The sequence below is a fragment of the Tricharina praecox genome (assembly GCF_024521635.1).
Source record: "Tricharina praecox strain CBS 144465 chromosome Unknown BZA05scaffold_8, whole genome shotgun sequence".
Taxonomy (NCBI): Eukaryota; Fungi; Ascomycota; class Pezizomycetes; order Pezizales; family Pyronemataceae; genus Tricharina; species Tricharina praecox.
In genome coordinates this window covers 102,013-117,674 of record NW_026250410.1, presented here as the reverse complement: position 1 = coordinate 117,674, position 15,662 = coordinate 102,013, and positions in this window count along the sequence as shown.

Below are 15,662 nucleotides of genomic sequence, written 5' to 3'. Positions count from 1 at the left end.
AGTGGTAGCCGAATGATTATCGTAAGGGGAGAGGGGGAGGGATGGGGGGGGGGGGGGGGGGTGGAAGGGGGTCAGTTGGGGTGGTGGTGGTTGTAGAGAAACTAGTGGGTGGGTGGTGGAGTTAGTGGTGGTGGTGGTGGTGGTGGTGGTGGTGGTGGTGGTGGTGGTGAAGGAGGGGGAGGGGGGGGGGTTGCTTGGAGTGGAATCCCAATCCCAATCCCGTGAGTTGGAACGAGCGGGCAGGGCAGGGTCGACCAGACCAGTAGGCAGTAGGCTGAACGGGTTGGAACGATTGCTATTCAACTGGAGGCCGGGCTTTTTGGCAAAATTGCAGATCGTCTGTAACTAAGGGCGGTGATAGGTTGCGGCGGGACGAACCTCCCCCCCTCCCTCCCACACTTGACAGTTGGTGGCGACTAGGACGAAATAACCTCCGCGACCCTCTCCTCTCTCTCGGAGGCTGACTTCGAAAGAGTCGAGTCGGATGCTTCCCTACTTGGGTCTGATACCGGCAACTACTGACTCTACCCTCCTGGACTTGTCTGGCTTGTCTGGCTTGCCGCAGAGCAGTGCAGCCGAGGCTATGTAGATGTGAATCGGAAAAGAAAACAAACAGAAAAAGCAAGAATGACTGAAGGAAGAGTGAGGGAGGAGGACGTGAAGGCAAGCTCGCTCGACGCAAGCTCGACGCAAAGAGCCGTAATGACAGGAGGGAGGGAGCCTCGGACGGAGCGAATGACTGGCTGCAGATGCTTTGCTGCTGCTTGCTGCAAGCTTGTTGAATGTTTGTGCTGGGATGGGACCCAGAGTAAACTTTTGTTTTTCTATTTTTTGTTTTTTCTGTTCTGTTTTTGTTTTTTCCTTTCTTTTTTCCCTAACTCTTCCGCTTGCTTGACTTGACTTGCTTGGCTGCGAGAGACGCTCGGATGCTCAACGGCCCTGTCTGTCTCGCTCGCTGCTGGTGGTGGTGGTGGTGGTGGTGGTGCTGCTGCTGCTGTTGCTGGTAAAGGACGTCACTGGTTGGATGGATGGATGGAAACACAGGGTAGCGCCCGCCGCCGCCGTTTAAGATTGGATGTATGTACGCACGGATATGGCGTTTCGTCGTGACTCGAGTCGAGTCGAACGGCGAACGGGCGGCGGAGGGTTGCAAACGACGTCGCTTTCGTGGGTCCGGACGAGACGTGTGTGTGCGGTGATCGATATTGTCGATGCACGGTGATCGATATTGTTGATGTACGGTGGATGCGGGCGGGGCGTAGGGGCGTAGGGCTTTCGGAACCAAACAAACTGTGCTGTGCAGTGCAGCAGGTAGGTGCCGTAGGTACTAGTAGGCACTTACTAGCAGTTACAGCTCGTCGGTGAGCTCAGGACCTCCAGAACGTTGGACTCTGAGTCTCGGAGTCTCGGAGTCTCGGACTGAATCCTGCTCCTCGGTGGTGGCCACTGGTGGCAAAGTCTCGCAAAGTCTCGCAGCTACAGGTGCTTGCTTCCTACTGACGACGAGGACGAGGGCGACGACTGGCAGTCATGGCTACATCATACTCCGAGATTCAGATACGCACCCCCCTTCTCCGCCCTCATGCTCACTCTCACACAGACACACACACACATGTAGAGGTAGAGGTAGAGTAAGGTATAGTTCACCCGGAGTGCAAGTCTACAACAGCACCTCTGGAGTACGCCTACCATCCTCCGCCCTCCTCCGCTTACGTTTCCACTGTGTTCATCCATCGGGATGGAGATCTTCCTCCCTCCCGAGGAAGCCTGGCTGCATGCCTGGCTGTCTCTGCCTGGCTGCAAGTCACCGCGAAGGTCCGAAGGAAGAAAGGAAGGATGGAAGAAGTCGTTTCGCCCGGCCACACCACCCCTCATCCCATGGACAGCGCCGCAGTCCTTACCGGCGTGTCTATCTGTCGTCAACCGGCAGCGCCCGAACCTGTAGCTAACATGTATCAGACATTTCCTTCGAACTCAGCTCCGCTCGGAGCATGTATTGGCTGTCGGGGAACGGGGGCTAGCTGATGTCGAGACTCGCCGTTCCTGCATGATACTCGCTGCCCTATCCTGCCCTGTCCTGCAACCCGAGAAGAAAGACAAAAAACGGAGGATTATGTTATGTTTGGCAGCAGCAGCAGCAATGCGGGTATGCTATGATGAGGTGAGCATTAGTTATTCGTTCCGTGAAGTTTGAGTTCTTGCTTCCCCAGCCCCAGGAAAGCTCATACCATGGGCAACTATTCCTGAACCCAGTCCAATGTCGATGATCATGCCAAAACCTAGAGTAGGTACGGCGGTACATACATGGCGAAGATCAATCTATCCCCCGTTCCCTTCCTCCCTCTCCAATGTCCATGGCCATCCCCAGGCCCCTGCGACTCGTCGCTCTGCAAGATCCACCTCCCATATTGCTATTGCCTGCCCAGTGCCCGCCGTCCGGTAGTTATTAATGGCATCAAGCGACGACGTGCACGGTGCAACAGTGGAACTTGCGTCTTGCCAGGGCCCAGGGCTGCCGGGGCAGGAACCGCGAGCTCTCCCAAGGGTATGTACCTAGAGTATATTATGCACACCCCATAACCATGTGCCATGGTTAACTCGAGTCTGGAGTCTCGAGGAAGAAGACGACCGACCGAAGGAACGGAAAAGGAGACGAGAGAGAGCTCAGAGACGGTTAGGAGAAAAATAGTTATCCGCAGTATGCATCGCACCCTGCCCTAGGCTAGGGAGTGGGAGTCGGGACTGGGACTGGGAGAGAGAGAGTTTGGTACTATTTTTCGGTATGGTTTGGTTTGATCTTCCACCCTCCCCAGTCCCCAGCGCAGCGCAGCGCGGCGCGGCGCTGGGATAAAGACGCGAATCAGGCGTCTTCGGATCCCCAGGACTCCCTGGTGGTTCAGCACCCCTGCTGTCAACCATGGAGTTCGACGTGCTGGGGGTGCTGGGAGGGGGGGGGGGGGGGGGGGGGGGTTGCAGCAGTTCATGCGCGTTGGTGCCTACAGCCGTACTGTAGATACGGCCGTAGCTGACCGACTGAACCTGAACCTGTCCGATGCGCCGCGCAACGGCGAATAGTCCAGTCCGAGCCAGCCAGCCATGAATCCATGACGACTCGACGAAGCAAGAGGCCGCGAGGGCCCCTTCGCGTTCGCTTCTGCGGGGAGCGATAAGCGATGACTACGAAGCTCCATGGACCGTGGCTGATTTTGGTGGCTATGTATGCATGCAGGGCAGCGGGGGGCGAAGTGTTCTGTCGGACTGTCGCACTGTGGGGAGTGTGGGAGTGACGGTTCATGACGCTGGTGATGAAGTGGGAAGGACCAATCCGATGGTCGTTAATGCACGACATAGTTAGGCCTGAAATAGTTAGGCCTGCTATTTGGTCAGTTACTTTTAGCCCTCCCTCCCCCGCGCATGCCAAGGAGCAGGCAACCGTTTTTTGACTCTTCCTCTTTTTGAATAAGCCTCCTCCAAGAGTGGACTCCAGAGTAGAGGGCAAATAGAGTGGTATGCAGTCCCCACTGCTGCGGACCTGCGCTTGTGAGCGCTGTTGGGCCGTTGGGATTATTGGATTAATTGGACTTGGACTTGTCGCTTCTGACTCTGACTCAGGACTGCGAGAGAGAGAGAGAGAGAGAGAGAGAGAGAGAGCGGGGCACCAGCAGACACATGAACTCCAGCCTCCAGGACCTCACCCGTTCGTTACCTGTCCGTCCGTCCGTCCGTCCGTCCGCACTGGCCCTCCCTGGCCTTTCTGATAGATCATGTACATACATACTCTAGAGTATTGACGTTCTGTGAGAGTTATCCGATCGCATCACCCGCCCTCCCCAGGATCCCCCACCCCCCGGGATCCCCACTGTTTCAGTACTCGAGATTTCATATGTATCGGCACATCTTCTCCGCATCCTCTCAAGTAAAAATCTAACGCAATATACAGTACAAGCACAGATCACCGACCGACCGCCGGCCATATCTAACTATATCCATATCCATATCCATATTCATAGTTGTCCTTAGTAAGTATCCATCCATCCATCCATTCATCCATCCCGTTCCAGCAGATCATTCCCGCGATGGCGATGGTGATGCGTTCCGTTCGGTTCGGGTTTCTCTTCGGGGAAGAGAAGATTCAGGAAAAGAAAATGGCTGAATTCGGGTGTTTTTTGATTTAATCTATCATCTTTTTTCCTGATCTGATGAATGGATAGATTGTTTTTCCTGTCTTTTCCTGTCCAGTCCTGTCGGTTCCTGTCGGTTCCTGCCGGTTCCTGTCGGTTCCCTCTCTCCCTCCCAAGTCCCTCCCATGATCCATCACCTGTCCCCGACTCCCAGTCCCCGTCGTCGTTCGTTCGACGCAAATGGAAGACTTTAACGAAGAAGTGCCACCCCCCTCCCCCCGGCCCCCGGGAAGGTTTTCTTTTAGGTACATATACGGTATGTATCATTCCTCAGGAAATGATGTGTAGATACCGGTAATTCCTCGCTAACTAGAGTGAAGTATGTAGAGTAACTAAACTAAACTTTAAAAACCGAATCTGTCATTCACCGCTCGCTCGCTCCGGAGTCCGGACACTCAGGACACTCCGGACACTCTGGGCACTCGTTGCGGTTGGCCGACGTTGGTACATACCTACACGCTCTAATCCACAGCAAGAATACCTAGGTCCTAGGTATAGTGGAATGGCTGGATACCTGCCTACGCACACGAGAGGGTGTGTTCCAACTTCCGAAGGAAAGGCAAAAGAAACTGTGTAGTGCTGTGTTATTTCAGATCCCACGAGATCGTCATCGTCATCGTCCTGGTTAGTGCCCGGCGCCCGTACGTAATGCATCATATTTACATAGGTGGGTAGCGGACGAGTTACGAGTGTGTATAGTCGCAGCAGCGGCTATGTCAGCCCGCGAATGAGCAAGAACAAGTGCAAGTGCAAGCGCGGGCAACGCAACGCAACGCAATAGCCCGCGATTACTCTTCTCTACTCGATAAGGTATGCCGAGTAGAATCGAATCGAATCCGCGCCGCGCTGCGAACGTACTGCTGACGAGTTGCGTTGCCTAGCTGACTGACTGACGTACTCTACATATCTAGGCCGGGGTTCGTCATATTTTTCTTTCTCGAAGCTTCACATGATTACTCGGAGGAGTAGATATGACTGGTTGGTTGGTTGGTTGGTTGTTTTCGACAGATGGATAGATGGATAGATGGATATTCCCGTCCTCCGGGGGAGAGACTATTTGTGGGGTGTCGAGGTCCGGCCGTCGAAGCTGCGGCCTTTTTTTTTGTCCGTTTGCCTGCCTCCGGCATTCTGCGCGAACAGATGAGATGATTGTGATGATTGAGGCGGGACTCGGGAGGCTAGGGAAATGCCCTATGTAAAAACCACATCTGTCCATCCGATATCGCAACCATCGTCCAGCGTCCATCGTCCATCGTTCGATTTCGAGTACCGTTTAGCTGAAGACATGCGGGCAAGTACCGTACAGAAGTAAGCACCATATGCAAACAGTAAACCCGCGCTCACGCTCACTCGCCACAAAACAGAAACATGGACCCTTGATTCTTTTAGCGGCGGCAGCGGCGACGGCAGCGCCGCACTCGAGTCCTAGGTACTAGTTAGTGAAACCGTGAAACCCCACGATCACATATGCCGATTCGGCGGCGCTCCGGCTCACCTGGTATGTACCGTATGTAACAGACGTCGCCATGAGGCTTGCAACGCCTCGCCCGCCCCGCCCCGGTACCTACATATCTACATGCCTAGATACATCATACCTGCTGTCATTGTTTGATCTCCGTAGCACAGGATCCCGTCGGGCGCAGCGCGACGCGGCGCGGATCGTGTGTACTACATACATAATCTACCGTACTACAGTGAGATCTATGCATTCCCCGGTGGGAAACGATTGGGTGGGGGGGTGTAGTAGTTAGTGGAATAGTAGTAGTAGTTAGTTGTACTGGTAGTAGCTGGGTAGTTAGTAGGGAATAGTAGTAGGGAAGGAAGGGAAGGAAGGGAAGGAAGCCTGAAGGGGGGCACAGCCCACCATCAACTTTCAAGATACGGTACTTATCTACCGTACCTAGTACTCCGTCCCTACTCTGTCTATATACTCTACCTAGGAAAATACTTCACACATACGTACGGGGAACATTCCCCTCCACGTGGTTTGTATGAAAGAAGAAGTAGAGTTATATGTACGGTACCGGCGCGGCGCTCGTGTGTGCTCCACCAAGCAGAGCAGGCATCACAGCGCACGGACGGTACTCGAAAAATAAAATTATTTTTGTCCGTCGTACGAAGTTCGAGCATACATGATATTGGGGAGCACAACAGCAGCATGATAGTTGCCGATGCGATGTGTATTCCCGCCGTTCGTGCATACGCCTCTGCCGAGCGTAGGCAGGCAGGTAGGTAGAGTAGGTATGAGGTATGAGGTAGTGTGCTCGCTCGTTGCTCGTACCACAGACCGATGCGGGCGGGGGGGGGGAATAAGGGCTTCTAGAAATCCGCCCGCACGGGATTACTCGCATATTCGCATACCCACCTACATCTCACCTACTTGCGTGCTGGCTTACTTACGTGCTTACTTACTTGTAGGCCGTCCCCCTCGCTCGCTCGCTCGCCGCGGCGATCACTGCGTCAGTCAGATCCCTGTGATAGCCACAGGCCACAGGCCACAGGGCGTAGTTACATAGCTTTAACTAACTGCGTCGATCATGCCCTGCCCTGCCATGCCATGCCCTTGCCCTGCCATGCCCGTCTGACTGACTGACTTTCTGGCCTCGGCGTGGCATACCTACCGCTACGTACCCGCAACAGCTCGTATGTATGAATCATAGCCGCCCCGACCGACCGACCGACCGACCGTCGCCGTGCCACCGCACCGCACCGTAGGCATGTAGGCATGTATAAAACGTATCGTGTGAAGGGCTACGCCTTGTGAGACGGAGGTTACGGGTGACAGGTTACAGGTTACAGGAAACGGAGCAGCAGCAGGGTCAGCACCGCCACGCACGCACCACACACTAGGTATACCGCAGTAGCTGGTGGCGAATCCGCGATTAGACACCTTGGCGGATGTTGGATTACTAGGAGTTACCAATTGATCCTCCGGACTGCGATCGATGGCGTTCCTCCGGATGGGTGATGTTTCAAAATCAACAAAATCAAAAAAAAAAAAAAAAGTCACAAAATTACAATATCCAAAAAAAACCCCGAGGAGTCTCCAGTGGTCACTCGGCCTTCGAGGCCGGTTGGTGAGGGCACTGAGGGGGATACAGTAGGTAAAAGTCCGCGTAGAGTACATACATCGTGGCCGGGCCCGGGCCCGGGCCTGTGGAGTACGCGGACGCTATCTACGGTCGTCGTTGCGCGCTGAACTCGCCCGCCCCGCGTACCGCGCTTGAGGCGCCCAGTGTATCTAGTGATGCCGCGAGACGGCAGAGTTGTCACGCGCATCCCAGCCCAGCCCGCCCGCCCGCCCGCCCGCCCGCGCAGCCGAGCTGCACCGTGCTGGACCGGATGCTGGGGGACTCTTCGAGGCCGCACCGTCGCCACCGCCTCCGCTAACGGCAGCACATCGAGGTCACGTGTGATACACGGCTCGCCAGTGTCCGCGAGTGGCGAGTGGTCGTATGTGACTCTGTGACGTTCCATCACTCGCAGCCACAGGCCTACCGCGCACAGCCGGCTGCTTCTGACTTTCTGACCTTCGGTGCGCGCGCAAGCGGCCGTGAGCAATAGCGCTTTGTCGGTTCCAGATAAGATGTAGGTACTCAAGAGTCTAGATAGTACTTGCGCGCTGTGCTGCGGACTGTTCAGTGCGCGGCACCGGCGGCTAAACGTGGGCTTTCGCTTCTACCTGCTACTGGTATAAAGTTGGTAGCTAGCTTGGTACGCTGTAAGCGCGGCTGTGTTCCGCAGCCCGCTGCCGCGACGAGGACTACTTTCGTCCTTGCTTAATAAAAAGAATAGTAACAACCTCTAGGGGCGGTGATCGTCTTTGTTTTGTCTTGAGTTTCCCAAGAACAGTTAGATGTGCTATTCGGTCCGCCGGCTTCCAAGAATCCAAGAATTCAAGGTAGGTGCGTCGAGTCGTGAACGAGCGGCTCGACAGTCGGTGGACGTGGAGGTACATATGAAGTTGTGGATTTCCATGGATTTCCATTCGACTACCTGCGTTGGTACTTGGTGCTTGAACTGCACGAGAGTTGAGGCATTTCGCAGGCACTTTCAGTATGTACTCTACAGCTTTTCTAGAATTATCTAGATTTTCCGCAGCCTCCCAGTCCCCGCTGCGAAAGTACTGCCCGGGTGGAACGGTGCGGCGGTGGGAGAGGTGGAGGGGGGTACGGTACGGTGCTACATTAGCAGAATACGGTACATACCGGTACATAATAGTAAGCAGTACGGAAGGAAGGAAGACATCAAGTTTCAACTGCTATGGAACATTTTCCCCACGGAGTAGTTACGCCGTTACGGTCCTGCAGCTGGAGTACCTACCTACCTACGTACACGGACCGATTTTTTATCGCATCTTTCCTGCAGACTGCCGCGGTATGTTTTGGCTGCCGTAAGTACAATACAATTTAGCTGCCTATGCGATTATGGGGGGCTTCGCCTCCGCCTTCGCCGAGCCCTTTCCGGACGTCGGACGGCAATAAGCCGTGTTCTGGGGACCTGGCCACAACGGGATTATGTATTGTACAAACAATACTCGCTCCGGACGGTGATCACTGTGTAACTGTGTAACTATAGCCTCCCCTTAACCTTATGCTCTGCGGCAGGATACGATCTGGCGCTTAATGGAACGAGGGGGTTCTTTGGTCGGCGTGGCCTTGCTTCAAAAGCTCGTATCCGGAAGATCGTTGTCGTCGTCGTCGTCGACGTATCATACATAGAGTACGAGTAAATACCGTATCCTCGCGTCTTAGCCCAATGCATTACTCTCCCCGATCCGCTTTTGTTTTCCTCGTTGGGCATCGAGTTCTCCGTACAAGGATGTACGTTTGCCACATAGCTATAGATCACCATCACCACTTTCAGTGAGTTTATTCTAACCTCTTAGCTTGAGTCCTAGTGTGCGAGTAGATACGGTACCGTGTGTGTACGGGTACGGGCATGGAATGTCACTCGCCATGTCTGAAACGCGCTTTCTTGATCAAGATGTTGTTTCCTTGGAGCGATCCGCTCTGCATAGGTCTCTGGGAAAGTATAAAGGCCGGGACGGCGCCTGGCAGGAGACGCGCCTGGAAGTTGGGTTGAGTGTGTATTATTACCACGATCTAGATTCTGGCTAGGTACTAGTAGTACGCAAGCAATCGATAAACCCAAGCCTTAGCCTTGCTTTGTTCTGCGGTCGTCAGCCTCGCGGTAAATTCTGGAGCGCACCTCGGAGTGGGCAGGTTTTTCGCCGGTTCCAACCTACCAGCGCCATCACGTGAGGCATCTGACAAAACTCGTTTCTTCCCGAGCTCAACATTTTCCGGGGGTTCAGACTCTGCGGTAAAGTACTCTATTGTACATACATTGTATGTAAATAAATGCAGTTTATCCTTCCATAAAAAATAAACAATAATTAAAACACAAGGCCGCCCAATCTATTTCCGCGCCACTCTTTCGTTTTGCTTTTTTTTTCTCGCTATCGGTCGGCTGACTCTTACCTATCTCCACGGAGAGCGTGTGTTCTGTAGAGTATCTCATGTAGAGTATGTAGGGAGCGGCGAGGCGTGGGGTGATATGTAGATACTCTAGTTAGCATCGTGGCTGAGACAGAGAGGGCGGGCGCCTGGAGGGAGGGAGTCGGTGCTGCCTAGGCCCAAGCAATCGATTCCATAGTAGATAGTCTACCGGTATGTAATCCTGCTCGCGAACTCACCCGTTATGTACTATACATGAGTAGTGAGTATTTTCACCCGCAAGCCCACTGCGGGCACATGCAATGATGCAAGCGACCTTCCTGCGGAAGGCCCCGTCCGGTGATTGCCATCTCTTGCCAGCCAGCAGCCAGCAGCCAGCTCCCTCCATGCCTCAGCCCTTCTGCGGCCGGGGGCGAGGCGTCGCTCGTATTCTGCTTTCTCTCGCCACCAATCGTTTTAGAACAAGAAAAAGAAAAAGAAACGAAAGGAGGGGCGGGGGGGAGAAAATACTTGTTTCCGAGTCGCTCGGACTCGGACTCGGACTCGGACTCGGACTCGGACTCGGACTCGGACGCGACCCTTCGCCATTCGGCGGTGGGCGGACGGGATCACAAATGCAGGGACAGGAAAGGACAGGACAGTGGTTTTGCTTCACGTTCTCTGAAGAGAAGCAGTTACCTATTCTACTCGTATGTATTGTACTACATACCGTACCAAGCTCTCCGTGGAGGTGTGCACTCTGCAGAAAAAAGCAAGCTACATGCTGTAGTTGGCCCGCGCTGTGCGGCTGTGGTGGTACCCCACTAGTTCATCCAACAGCCGACCATGGAATCTAGTGAGCAGCTAGCTACTAGTGCTAGGTAGTAGTGGCGGTCCATGTGCGGATCCTACAAACGCGGAGTACGGGTGTCACCCATCTGCAGTGGTGGTGGATTACAGGACACGTCCGGCGATAGTAGATGTATCTTAGATACTCTACATAATTACTCTTTCACTTCGAAAGCTGGGGAAGACAGTGCCCCTAGTTATAGATCCCCAGCCGGCCGGCTGAGTTACGTGCCGGGACGAGCGTAATCTAGGTATCTATGGCACACACGGTGCGGGGTTACTCCGCATCCGATCAATTCACCACTAACTAGTCCCTAACCCTGGTTGGCTATTCACTCACGCGATCACTCGGTGGTATTGAGTACTCTAGCAAGTAGGTAATTTGGCGGAGAACGAGCCACGAGACTTCTTCGTATTTTGTAGCATAGGTATTTCAGTGAACGAGTTTGAAGCTGTGCGTTCGATCTGGACGCTAGCTAGCCGCCCTCCGGTGAGTGCCAAATGCCAGATGGTTGTCGGGTCGGAGTTTATCCCCATATTGTGTGTGTGCACTGTGCATGGATATAAGGCTCGGAAGATCAGGCTGCGACTGCTTCCACACTCCCCCACTTTGAGCCTTAAGGTACAAGGTGCAAGGCTAAGGTGAGACGGTAAGAGGGCGATATACAGGTAATGGGAAGGGTATAGCTGCTCGAAGGGCGAAGCTCGGTCCGTAGAGCGAGATGCTGATGTGTATGTTCTCAAACCTCGAATATGGTCAGCCTGGGCGCCTGGCTGCCTGGTGGCTGTGAACTGTGAGCGGCGGTGCCGGTGTCCGCGTAGCCGACTAGCTCTACTCGGCTTCCGGGGCGGAAAACTCACCACATCCCTGCCCTTATGCTCAGTCGTTTGAGGGGGACGTATGGAGCACCGGCCGCCGGAGGATACCGGAGGAGAGGAAGACGAAAGTGCAACCTATGTACTAGGAGGCTGGCTGACCTGCGGCCCGCAGTCGGAGTTTTAATTGGCACCTCCCGCACTTGTATGTACGACTAGGTTGGTGGGTATAGTAGGACAGGGTTGAGTGCAGGCATGCACGCGCTATCACTCGCTCCCGAGGCCCCCACTGCAAGTTTGCGACCAGTCCGGCGGTTCGATGGAGGATACAGTTGTCACGTCGCTTACTCATCCTCTCCCGCGTATCCTCCTTCCATACCTGATATAGGCAGAGTACCTAGGTAGGTATGCAGGAACCATGCGACGGCCATAGGTCCGCTGTGGAGTCGTGGACGGGCATCCGGGGCTTCGAGAATGGAAAACGCATCCAAGACCATGAATAGATATCTATGTACGCAGAATGCATTGATGATTAATCGACTGGTACCTACCTATAAAGGTGGCTAATTTTACAACCATTTCTAGGAGAATGCTTTGCCTTGAGGATCAATATCAATCGCATGGATTGCGAGTGAGTCACGGAGAGTCACGGAAATACCTATTCAGGGCGAGTTCTGGTCGTGGCTGGGATCGATACAGTATTGGACAGGATCGATGGTGGGCAGGATCGCTTGACTAAACCCCACACCACTAAAATACGCACCACGCGACTCATCGATGTATGTACAAACGAGGCCCAGCGCAGCCGCTAGATAGGTACGGGCTCGACTCGCTCATGACAGTAAAGGAAGGGAGTGAGGATGAAAGGAAGCAGAAGCAAGCAAACGGCATACGGTCAAAGATTCTGCAAGGATTACCCGTGTTTGGAAGGTCGGTGGTGTTTGGTTGTTGTCTCTTTCCGACGGACCCCAGAACAGCTAGGAATCCCGCGAGAAGATAGATTAGCGCGTAGCGTGAGAGGATACCTACTACATATGATGTATGTACTCATTCTTTCCGCACAATCCGGGAGCCCCTACAAAACAGCCGAGCTCGCTGCGGCAAAACTACGCGGCTGTCCCTCGAATCATCGGAATCAGGCAGGGCGGTCAACCGTCCGTCCAGTCCGGTTTTGAGGTTGCCCGAGACGGGACGGAATTAGTCGGGCTAGAGAGAAGAAGGACTACAGTCTGCCAGGCTGGCGAATGGAGAACAAATACCCTACAGGGCCCGGAATGGACTGGGAAACTAGGACAGTGCTAGTGGTGTGGCGCCACACAGTGGCACCGGTTTGCGGAAGTGTGGCTGTGCGGCTGGACATCACAGTGCGGATTCGGGGATTGATTGGAATAGACGAGGATGGAGGATCTGCTTTGATGAGACATTAGAATTTACTACTGGTACGACATTTCGATTGACGGCGGACACGAGGATTGGTGGATACTGTGCTTTGCTCTACCTAGATAAGTTACTCCACACTACTTGAAAATTTGGTTGTTGTTGCTCTGCTCCTCTGCCCGCTGGTGCTCATAAATCGAGTGGTCGGCCGGCCAGTTTGCAGCAACCATATACTTGCATACTGTGCATTTCCTTTCCACCGGCGAACGGACAACCGATCCGAAGGCCGTTGTTCCCGGCCATCTGGTAGTTTCTGAGTCTCTTCAGTACGTTCCTGGCCTAGGAATGGTGCTTTGCTGACGTTGCTGGCGTGAAATATCCATTAATGGTCCCCGGAATGCCTACATGTCTGCATCGGCTTCGCATCCACCACAACCACAGCATTGAGAGCCATGGCGTGGCGGGCGGATGCATGTTTCATCTTCTTCCCCTGATGAAGAACAACATTACATTGCTGCAGATCGCAAAGGAGGGTTGCTGCTGTTTTCGCCGAGATGTTAACCTGCTTCCGCCGATGGTAACCTGTTTCCGCCGATTGCTGACCTGCTGTTGAACCGATTGCTGACCTGCTGTTGTCTGTGTCGTCCGCCCAATTGCCGACATGTTTCCGCCCAATCGCTGACCTGCTTCCGTTAACCTGTTTCCGCCGAGATGCTAACCTGCTTCCGAACCGATTGATTACCTGCTGTTGCCCGTGTCGTCCGCTCAATTGCCGACCTGTTTCCACCCAATTGCTGACCTGCTTCCGCCCAATCGCTGACCTGCTTCCGTTAACCTGCTTCCGCCGAGATGCTGACCTGCTTCCGAACCGATTTATGACCTGCTGTTGCCCGTGTCGTCCGCCCAATTGCCAACCTGTTTCCGCCCAATCGCTGACCTGCTTCCGTTCACCTGCTTCCGCCGAGATGCTGACCTGCTTCCGAACCGATTTATGACCTGCTGTTGCCCGTGTCGTCCGCCCAATTGCCAACCTGTTTCCGCCCAATCGCTGACCTGCTTCCGTTCACCTGCTTCCGCCGAGATGCTGACCTGCTTCCCAACCGATTGCTGACCTGCTTTTGCCCGTATCGTCCGCCGAATGGCCGACCTGCTGTTGCTAATATCGTCAGCCGAGATGCTGAACTGTCGTCCGCCGATATTAACCTGCTGTTTCGATTGCTGGTTTCGCTTTTGTCGCCGTTGCCGCCGTAGCTGCTGTTGCCATTTAATCAATTCGTTTAATCAATTCGTTTATAACTGGGTTGTTGGAGCATAGTCCTCCACGTTTTTCCTTTCCGTTAATCCGATGATTAAACTCAAGTTGCTCTCGCTGCTGTGGATTAGAGTAAAAAGCCTGCAGAGAAGGGAGGAAGTGTTTTCTGTGGTGGCCGTATTGGTGTGAGGATGTTGTGCTTACTACTAACTGTTATGGAGGAGCTGGTTATGGCCGGTGAAGGCCGTAGTATTGGGAGGAATTGGAAGTTGTTGTGTAGGAAGGAAGGTGGTAGGAGAAATGTGGAAGGAGAAAGGTGGAAGGAAGGTGGAAGGAATGTGGAAGGAAAAAGGTGGAAGAAGAAATGTGGAAGGAAGATAGGAGTAGAAAGGTGGAAGGAGAACGGCGGAAGGAAGATGGAAGGAGAAAGGTGGAGCGAAGAAAAATGACGTGCGTGTAAGAAAGGAAGAGGAAGAAGGGTCAAAGGAAGAAGTGAGATGTGTGGGAGTAGGAGATGAGGAGGAGGAGGGGTGAGAAGAGAGCTCGTGTCATGTGCGACTTTTCGCGGGACTTAGGGCTACACCTTTATTTGCTAGTGGGGTCGATGCACATCTGATAATACCGCTAATGACATGTTTGTGTCGTGTGAGATCTATTATCTAGAGGCTTAGAATGGTGGGTGGTTAGTGCGAGTGAGAGGGGGAACACCAGTTTATTTCGCGATAGGTCCGAGTGATGTGAGGATATGGCGTTTACTCATCCGTTACGCGAGTGACGCTCTGAGGCCACCCAGTCCCGGCGCTCGCCTTGCTACAGGTTCGCACATGCAAACCCAATCTCACTGCCTCAGCCGCCATGTACCGCACAGAGATGTAGGCATCTTCTGGGACTGTAACGGGATCGGCGAATTTGCGCTTCCCGAGTCCAATCTTGGCTTTTGTTTCTTCGTTGCTCGCATGTAGCCTGGCTAAGTAAATACCTGCCTGTATTTAACCAGAGTTATGCGAGACGTTGTCCGGGTAGATATCATGTCTGCAGTCTATCTATCCCATACATGTTCGGCGCTTGTACATTTATCCCAGCTCACTAAGTTGGCCCAATCTGGACCGATGAAGAAAGGTTGGTACCCGAGTGATATCAAAAGCATTCGGCGACTTCCGCAGAGAAACTTGTGTAAGTTAGTAGAAACGGGCTCTCTGTCATTACGTACCTAGCGGCGTACATTCCCACTTCCCTCCTCCTGAAGGTTTTCTAAACATTTGGCAGTGTAGTGGCATCCGCCGGTGGCCCGTCTGCAACATGACTGCCTGTTTGTGACTCAAGTCTCGGCCCCATAACCTCTGTATCAGAAGCGCCGTTGCTCATTTCTCTAGCATTGGCACCGAGGATATTTGAAGTTCCGTGGGTCAGAGACGGGGGCGGCGACTATTATGGTAGCAACCGTGACTGGTAGCAACCGTGACTGGTAGCAACCGTGACTGGTAGCAACCGTGACTGGTAGAAACCGTGACTGGTAGCAACCGTGACTGCTACCAGCACAACTGCAACCAAGCTGATAGAGATAGTGAGACGTGTGGTCGTGTAGACGCACTGCCGCCTCCTAATCGGGCATACTTTGCAGTGCAACAAACATACTCCCGCCCGGACATGTAGGGGATAGGTACCTGTAGGTATCCGGGCATTTTATCCCCTGGACGGGACGGATCAGTCCTCTGGAAAGCCTGCCCGGGACGGGACGGGACGGGACGG